The following is a 10,344-nucleotide window of genomic DNA, read 5'->3' as shown; positions in this document are numbered from 1 at the left end:
AGTCCAAGAAAAGAGATTCTTTTCTCCCCTCCCCTGACCATGCCTGGGGCTCCTGATGCTGGGAGGAGTCATGAGAGCGAGAGGGACCCCTCTGAAAGTCTAAGTGAAAGGAGGCAGAAGGTCCTATTCCCTTCTCTTCCTCCCTCATTTGGCACCACCCGGGGCTACTGGTCTGTCCACCACCTGCCTCACTAGGAGACGTGGCTCCCACACAAACAAACTGGGGCTTTTTCAAGCCAAATTTCTCTCCACATCCACATCCTCATCCATAGGGCCCTTGCTCCAGCTGCTAAGGTAAAAGAGGGGTTAGCCAGTGATTCAGGCCCATGTGCTTCATGGGGGGAAGCCATTTATTTTTCTATAAACAGCATATGGTGCTCATCTATGCCTCCCAAGGAGGCTGTGGGGATTCCTGGCACGAGGGTGATTTTGTTTCAAAGACTCTCCTGGGTCCCAGGGCGGGAAAAAAAAAGCTGCTGAAAAGACAGAAAGGGAAATGATCTTGAGCCATCCGCAGCAGTCCCTAAACCACAAAGAGCAGCATGGGCGTATCTGAGGCTCCAGCGCAGGCCTCCCTGGAGGCAGGAAGGCCCCAGCGAGGCCCAGCCAGGCTGATACCACTCAGGCGGAGAAGCGGCGCGGGGATCAATGAGCGCTCTGTGCTTGGCCTCGGGCGCCACCGAGCAGGGGCCTGTGGGCTACGTGCGCGCTGACAAGACCCTTAAAGGATTCCAGCTTTCCTCCAGAGGAAGGCTTGACTTGGCTCCGGCTACAAATACTGTCAACCACATCATAGCTGTTTCACAAAAGTGCTCAGAAAATGGAAAATGTGAAGGGCATTTGTGGGAACCAAGAAGGAGCCAAACACAAGCACAGCATAACTTTTCCCACCACCCAGGGAGCCACCTTCCTGAGTCTCGAGTCTTGAAGAGACAGAAAGGGGAGTTGGGGCACCAACCCCATTGAGCTGGCCCCTATGACCTTGGTGAGGCTCATGGGAATCGGCATCTCAGAGCCTGCTTTCGGCCTTTGAGTCTATGGTATCAGTCATCTCTTCTGATTAAGAATAGTGATAACAGGGCCTTTCCTGGTGGCCCAGTGGTTACAAATCTTCCTGCCAATGCAGGGGACGCAGGTTCTATCCCTGGGCAGGGAACTAAGATCCCACATGCCAAAGAGCAACTAAGCCCCTCATGCCACAACTAGAGAAGCTTGTGGTGTCACAACTAAGACCCAACACAGCCAAAAATTAATAAACATTTTTTAAAAAACTAGTGATAATATCTGTAACAGCCACAACGGATAGAGTGGTCACTGTCACCAAGGCACTGAAACTAAACAGCTATGTGAACTTGGACATTCACTGAACCTCTCTGAGCCTGAATTTCTTGCTTCTCTGTAAAAGAAAGACAATAATAGGGCTTACTTCAGAGGACGCTTGTGATGATTCAACAAAGCTATGAGTGTAAAGGGCTTAACCCTGCCCCTGGCCCATTTGAGGTACTCGGTCAGCAGCAACTTATTATTACTATTCCACATGAAAAGTATCAAGTGATTAAGATCAAAAGGGGACACAAGAACCGTCTGAACTCTGCCTTCTGCACCTCCTCACCCTCACTCTGCTCACCTTACCCTGGCTCTTCAATACACACTCGTCAATTTTCTCCCAATGCCCAGAGGGGCAGCCAGGATGAGGGCTGATCTGGCCATCCAAAAGCATAACCTAATCCCTCAGGGGTCCATGTGCTCATCAACTGCAACTCTGAGCAGACTGCCTCTTTCTTCCTCCCCACCAGGTCCATTTTCTGCAGTTTACATCTCCTTGACAGCTTCACTTTGGCCTGGCTCCACAGGGCAATGCACGAGGCATGGCCCTAGCCAAGCTGTCCATTGGCTATCTTGCCAGGTGACCAAACTGTGAGTCAGAAATACTCAGGCATTTGAAAGCAAAAGCACCCTTTCTGTGATGGCCACCAAAAATAATGCCCCCAAAGATATTTTTTCCCTTGTTTTTCTGAGTGTAAATCAGATGAGAAGGCGAGGGTGGAATGAATGAGGAGAGTAGCATTGACATATATAAACCATGTGTAAAACAGACAGCTAGTGGGAAGCTGTTGTATAATACAGGGAGTTCAGCTTGGTGTTCTGGGATGACCAGGAGGGACGGGATGGGGGTGAGGGTGGGAGGGGGGTTCGAGAAGGAGCGGATGTATGCATACCTATAGCTGATTCACTTCAGTGTACAGTAGAAACCAACACAACATTGTAAAGCAATTATACTCCAATTAAAAAATAAAAAATAAACAACAACAAAAAAACCCAAACAAAACAACAAAGCAGAAGAGAAAAAAAAGTGAGTGGTGGCAACCAGTCCTGTGAAGAAAATGTTTCGTCTTGGTTTGTGCACTTGTTCATTCATGGCATTCTTAGTAAGTAGCTGAGTAATACACCACAGGCCTGGGGGGATCGAGTCAGACAAGGGTGCCTGAGCCTGAGGGGCCACTCTCCACTGGTGGAGGTGGACACAGTAAATAAGCAACTGTGATGTGGTGTGAAAGTTCTCTGCGGGAGAGGAGCCTGAGGTGCTGCTGGGCCCCAGAGGAACAGGCACTGAACTCATCCTGGGACTGTGTTTGTGACAACAACAGAAAACAGGCTTTGATGAAAATAAATGGAACTGAGCAGCCCAGGAAACCACATGCAAAGCACCCAGGGCCTGCCAAGGCAGCTCTAGATCTTGTTTCTCTGGGTCGTGGTGACTCTACTGCTATTTCTTGTCTGTTCCTGAGCCTGCTGATTGGGCTCTTGCCTCCAACCCTCAAGGAAGAGTTAATCCTTAAGAGAATACTCACAATATTCTTTTTAAATTCAAGTATAGTTGATTTACAATGTTTCTGTTGTACAGAAAAGGGATTCAGTTATACATATACGTATGTATGTTTTCAGATTATTTTCCATTATAAGTTATCATAGAATATTTAATATAGTTCCCTGTGCTATACAGTAGGACCTTGCTGTTTATCTGTTTTATGAATAGTGATGTATATATGTTAATCCCAAACTCTTAATTTATCCATCCCCATCCCCTTTCCCTTTTGGTAACCATAAGTTTGTCTTCTATGTCTGTGAGCCTCTTTCTGTTTTGTAAAAAAGTTCATTTGTATGAATTTTCTAAGATTCTACATGTAAGTGATAACATATATTTGTCTTTGTCTGACTTACTTCACTTAGTATGATAATCTCTAGGTCCATCTGTATTGCTGTAAGTGGCATTATTTCATTCTTTTATGGCGTAGCAGTATCCCATCGTGTGTGTGTGTGTGTGTGTCTATGTACCGCATCTCTTTTATCCATTCATCTGTCGATTGACATTTAGGTTGCTTCCATCTCTTGGTTCATAGTGCTGCTATGAACACTGGACTTCATGTATCTTTTAAAATTCTATTTATTTTAATTGATTGATGATTGCTTTATAATATTGGTTTGATTTCTGTCATATATCAACATGAATTAGCCATAGGTGTACATGTATCCCCTCCCTCTTGAACCTTCCTCCCACCTCCCACCCTTTCCTACCCCTCTAGTTTGTTACAGAACCCCAGTTTGAGTTCCCTGAGTTGTACAGCAAATTTCCATTGGCTATCTATTTCACATATGGTAGTGTATATGCTTCCATGCTACTCGCTCCATTCATCTTATCCTTTCCTTCCTCTCCACCACCCTTATCCATAAGTTTGTTCTCTATGTCTGCATCTCCATTGTTGCCCTGAAAATAGGTTCATCAGTAACATCTTTCTAGATTTCATGTATGTTAATATACGATATTTGTTTTCTGACTTACTTCACTCTGTATAATAGGCTCTAGGTTCATCAAGCTCATTAGAACTGACTCGAATGTGTTCCTTTTAATGGTTGATTAGTATTTCATTGCATATATGTAATACAGGCTTCCCTTGTGGCTCAGCTGGTAAGGAATCTGCCTGCAATATGGGAGACCTGGGTTCGACCTCTGGGTTGGGAAGAGCCCCTGGAGGAGGGCATAGTAACCCACTCCGGTATTCTGGCCTAGGGAACTCCATGGACTGTGTAGTCAATGGGGGCACAAAGAGTCGGACACAACTGAGTGACTTTCACTTTCACCAGTGTTCTTTATCCATTCATCTGTCAATGGATATCCATGTTGCTTCCATGTCCTAGCTCTAGTAAACAGTGCTGCAAAGAACACTGGGGTACATGTGTCTTTTTCAGTTTTGGTTTCCTCAGGGCATATGCCTAGAAGTGGCATTGCTGGGTCCTATGGTGGCTTTATTCCTAGTTTTTTAAGGAATCTCCACACCGTATTGTAACACAGGCTTCCCTTGTGGCTCAGCTAGTAAAGAATCTGCCTGCAATGCGGGAGACCTGGGTTCAATCCCTGGGTTGGGAAGATCCCCTGGAGAAGGGAAAGGCTACCCACTCCAGTATTCTGGCCTGGAGAATTGTCCAAAGAGTTGGACACCACTAAGCAACTTTCACTTCACTATATTATGTTCCATAGTGGCTGTATCAATTTACATTCCTACCAGCAGTGCAAGAGGGTTTCCTTTTCTTCACACCCTCTTTAGAATTTGCTGTTTGTGGATTTTTTGATGAGCGCTTTCATTTATCTTTTTGAATTAAGAGTTTTAATCTTTTCTGGGTATGCACCCAGGAGTGGAACTGCTGAGTCAGCTCACAATATTGTTACAAAATCCAACATCAAAATCCCCAATCCTGTATACAGTAGGATTCCAATTTTGTACTTGTCTGTTTCTGTATGTGGGAGTTCATAATGCGCATGCAGAAAAAAGACTGGAAGGAAACACATCAAAACATTAAAAGTGGCTCTCTTTGGGAAGCATTCTTATATCCTCTTGTTAAATATTTTCATTTTCCCACAATGAATATGTATTCATCTTTATTATCTGAAATATACTGTTAATTTTAAAAACGAAGAGTTTGCAAAAGGCTGCATTGCTGTATGATTCTGCTTATATGACATTCTGGAAAAGGCAAAACTATAGGGACAGAAAACAGGTCTGTGGTTGCCGGGAGCCTAGGGTGGGGAAGGGACTAACTACAAATGGACACAGAGGTTTTTGGAGTGATGACAACGTTCTGTATCTTGATTGTGGTGATAGTTACATGATTGTGTGTGTGGTTTTCAAAACTCACAGAACTGAACACTTAGGACAAATGTTGTTGTATATAAAAATTTCCTCAGTAAATCAGAGATTTCTTTTTGGTTAGAGTCTGGATCATTTCTCAGCTTCTATTATTTCTGAAGAATCAAATGGACCTAAGAAGATAATGAAAAATTAGAGGATATGATCTCAAAAAGGAAGATTAAAGAAAGAGATAAAGAAAAGTTTCATATTCCTGTCAGTCTCTTCAAGTTCAGCCTTAAGTGACTGGGGTTTGAGTTTGGTTTCTGTTCTTTGCTCCTTTTTTATTTTTTTTTTCCTTTGCTCCTTTTTTAAAGTCACTTGAGACCAGGATATATATGAAAAATATAGTTTTTCTTGGTATTTAATGAGGTGACTTGAGTATGAATTCAAGTATATGATTTACAACTGGAGTGATATCTTTATGAAACATTTACACCTGTGACAACACCTAATAAAACTTATTTATTATTATTAGAAACATTGCTTTTATGGTTAGAACAGACTCAAAATAATGCCATTGGACCAGACACATACAAATTGATCATTTACCCTATTGCTCTTGTCAGTGTCATATCTAAATTCAATCTGATGGAGAACTGAGAAAAGGGCAAGCCAGTGACATCATTTTCTTTAAGAAGATTGGGGTTTTAATTCACTGCACAGGACATGACATAAAGACTATGTTAGAGTAGGGAACTACATGAGCCAGAAGCTGGCATGAACTCAAGATTATCTGTAGAAGGAAAGAGCGATGCCTAGACACAGACTCTCCTTCACGTAAAAGGACTTGAGGGTCCCCTGTGTCTAGCATAGGGGTAGGTGCTACAATTCTTGTCCCGAGTGACCAAGGTAGACACTAGTGTTCAAATTCAGTCATATCATTTAAATATTTATCCTTGGTCCTTTATTTAATATCAAATCAGATAACTGTCCATAAATATTGACATTAGGTGTTGTTATAATCAAGATAGATTCAAAGCTACTCTTTCGTTGCCTCCTTAGAATAAATGTTATGGAAGACAGGTGGGCAACTGGCTCAGTGCAGAGAGAAGAGCTATTCTATTTACTTTTTATGAAGCTGCAAATTCTTCTGTTTCTCCTTGCTGCTGCTAAGTCACTTCAGTCGTGTCCGACTCTGTGCGACCCCATAGACAGAAGTCCACCAGGCTCCCCCGTCCTTGGGATTCTCCAGACAAGAACACTGGAGTGGGTTGCCATTTCCTCCTCCAGTGCATGGAAGTGAAAAGTGAAAGTGAAGTCGCTCAGTCATGTCCGACTCTTCGTGACTCCATGGGCTGCAGCCCACCAGGCTCCTCCTTCCATGGGATTTTCCAGGCAAGAGTACTGGAGTGGGTTGCCATTGCCTTCTCCGTGTTTCTCCTTAGAAGTGGCTTTAAATGTGTGGTGCAGAAATTGTATGTACAGATGCTCCTGGTTCAAATAAAACCAGTTGAGAAATCACAGAGAAATACTGAAAATTTAAAAATAGTTAAGTAATGGATCCTGGTTAAGGGTATGATGAAAAGATGGCATGGAGTTCACTACAGAAAAAAAAAAAATTACCTTGTTAGTCCATTTTATTTACAAACTAGGAAATTCAAGCTCTAGACCCATAAAGTCGATGGCCCACTGGATGTCTCCACTTGGACATCACACAGGTACATCATGCTCAGTATGTCCAAACCTGAACTTTTTCCCTTTCCCTCTCCCCAGCATATGCTCTTCCTGGGTTCCCCATCCTGGTGAATGGAGCTACTACCTACCAGTAACTCAGTCCAGAGAAACCTGGCAGTCATCCTTAACACCCTAACCTTCCTCACCTCCAGTATGCAAGCATTCAATAGGTTCCCCCAAATGTGCTTTGCCATTCCCTTAGTGTTACCATTGGTCTCCACGTTCCCGGATCCAGTGGATGCTCTTCTATCTTTGTATGACTTTGACCTCTTTACTGATTCTGACATTGCTGGAGGTCCCTTCCTAATGAAAAAGTCTTTTTCTCCTTTGATATCTCTAACACCACTCTTCTTTTCTATTAGCCTCTCTAATCCCTTTAAATATGACTGGTTTTGCTTGTCTGTTTGTTGTTGCTTTGTATTTTTGTCTAGGACTCTTTCTATTATATACTTTCTCTTGGTGAGCTCATCTACTCCCAAAGTCTAAATCTCTCTCTTGTGCTTTGGGCTTATATAATTAACTCATCCTTTAAGACTCAATTCAATGCCACCTTCCTCAGGAATCACAGAAGAGTACTTCATCTTATTATAGGCCTGTCTTCACTACTAGACTGTGAGCCCCTTGAAAGCAGGAACTGTGCCATATTCACTGCTGAATTGCCAGGACCCTGGGTAGGTGCTCAGATAAAGTTTGCTGAATGAGTGAGTGAATGAATGATTAGTAGAATCAACTAATTGGTCTCCTATGAATGGTAGAGGTTTGAATCGCCCTACTGACATCCCTGGGCTTCCTAGGTGGCTCAGTGGTAAAGAATCTACCTGCCAATGCAGGAGAAGCAGGAGATGCGGGGTTTAATTCCTGTGTCAGGAAGATCCACTGGAGGAGGAAATGGCAACCCACTCCAGTATTCTTGCCTGGAAAAACCCATAGTCAGAGGAGCCTGGCAGGCTACAGTCCATGGGGTTGCAAGGAGTCGAACATGACCTAGCGACTGAGCATGAACACACTGACTTCCCTACCAATGGGTCAAAAAGAGTAGAGCTCAGCTGGATAGAGTATAGTGTAATGAGAGCAGAGTTGATGGCTGCATTATTACCCAGACCAGCCAGATTTGTCCTGGATGGTAACTCGAGGCCAGCTGTGAACTCTGACCAGCTGTCTTGAAAATGTAATGTTAGTCATCAAGAGAAATGGGTGAGAACACAGCATCACAAACCCGGATGGTGGTAGGGTCTCACCCCAGCAAGTAATCTTATTCTTTCATTGATGTCTCCCTTTAGAGGTGGGATTAGTGTCGGCTGATGGAAACCTTGGGGAGAGGGAGAGGAGACTTTTCACCTTCCCGGGGGCTGTACATCTAACCCCACTCTCTACAGGGAAAGACTCAGGTGAATCAATTAAGTGTTCTCAATAGCTGAAGGGCATACTTCATGAGGTTTAATACACAGTTTTAGATCAGCACATCAGTCCTACAGTTTCTAGATGGGGGAATAAAATCCTACTGAGGAAGGAAAGCAGTCATGAGTTAACACAGAAGCAACTTTAGGAAATACCTAACAGGATCAACATTACCTTTTTTTTTTTTTTTAATGACAGCTCTCTGTGGATCATCTTTCTCTCAAGGTAGTTCTGAAGCGACTTTTCCCAGCGACTCTGGAGGCAACGAAGACTTCATTTTGGAAACATTGGCTGGTGAGCTGGTGAGTCACACCTCAGATGAATTAATAAAAGTTAAGAAAACAAAAACCAGATGTTTCCTTCATCTTAATATAGGCCTCTGTGCTTTCTTTTGTCAGTTCTACTGTCAATTGCTGATTTCCTTCTCTTGAGGCAAAAATCAATCTTTAAAAAGTTTGAATATCTGCATCTTTTATGAACTCTGTCCCACAGTGGCTGTTTGGCTCAAATGTCCACACAGACTGCAGCCCCGGCACGGACGCTTTCAGAAAGTGAACGACACAGTGTTTGAGGACAGCACACCAGAGGGCTTTTGGATGCTCCACTGGGTTCGCTGGAGAACTGTCCCAACAGCCTTTGGGAGAAGCACAAAGTGAAGCCGTCTCCTTGGTTGCACGTAAACCTCCCCAGAACCAGAAAGGGTCCGGCCAGCTAGCAGTGGCTTCCTTTCCAGATCCTGGATTCATTTCTTGGCCCTTGACCCTCCCAGAAAATGCTAAGAACTTTAGAGCGCCTGCAACATATATTTTCATCTCCTGCCCAGACCAGTGGAGGATACACTGAAATCTAGAGTGACACACTTTTTAAAGTTTCCTAACACCACCCATCATTCCCTGAGAACTTTGGAAGTATTCTGTATTTTTGTAAGAAAGGAAAATAATTTATTTTTTCCTCCATCTATTGTACTTTGGTTAAAGCAATTATTTTCCCCAGACGCCACCCCAAGCAGAAAGCTCCAGATGTTCTTAGGTCATAATAGGAGAATAGATTGCAAGTCCTAGTGTTTTCCAAGCTTGTGTCCTCTCCCAGCTTTTTCATTTGGGGCCCTGAGTTATTTTCTCTTACTCTGCTTTTCCTGATTGGGTTCCATCTTCTCTTACCTTCCAGAGGCAAAATTGGATTCATATCTTTACTGCCTACATCTCTGAACATCTTTGTCATAAAAGGTTTTTGATATAGATGAACTTATTTGCAAAGCAGAAAGAGAGACACAGATGTAGAGAACAAACATACAGATGCCAAAAAGAGAAGGCAAGGTTGGATAAATTGGGAGATTGGGACTGACATATACACACTAATGTGTATAAAATAGAAAGCTAATGAGAACCTACTGTATAGCACAGGGAACCCTATTCAATGCTCTGTGGTGACCTAAATGGGAAGGAAATCCAAAAAATAGGGGATATATGTATATGTACAGCTGATTCACTTTGCTGTACAGTAGAAACTGACACAGCAGTGTAAAGCAACTGTATTCCAATGAAATTTTTAAAATAAATAAAATTATAGTACTACCATTCTACCCACTCACTTGCCTAACCCAGATCACTGGGAATCATTGTACCACCCCTCACCCTCAACTCAATCACCACGTTTAGTCTCCAAGTCCTGTTGAATCTATGGACCACCTGTGCATGTCTCCTGCATTTTTTCCCTCCTCTCCACTCTTGACATTTGTACAGTCCAGGCCATGCCCTCTTTCACTAGGCTAAGCCATCATCTCTGTGTCCACTCTTAGTCTGTCCAGATAATCCATCATTCCCATTGCAGCCACAATGAGAGCGAGCTTTCTAGAACCCAAATATGGTCATGTCTTCCACACACTGCCACTCCCTGGCCAGCGCGTGGGCATGGTGGCTTGGGAAAATTCCTGACAACAGTGAGTAATGTGGAAGCATTTGTTAAAGATAGGCTAACGTCACAGAAATGGCAGGGCCTCCTTCCCCAGCCTCCTGACCCCTCTCAGGGCTGGGCATTTATCATCCGGACATTCCTCCATCCCAGTGCCATGTTGTCTGTATACCTG

This window comes from Bos javanicus, chromosome X (assembly GCF_032452875.1).
Source record: "Bos javanicus breed banteng chromosome X, ARS-OSU_banteng_1.0, whole genome shotgun sequence".
Lineage (NCBI taxonomy): Eukaryota > Metazoa > Chordata > Mammalia > Artiodactyla > Bovidae > Bos > Bos javanicus.
Note: the sequence above shows the minus strand (reverse complement) of the source record.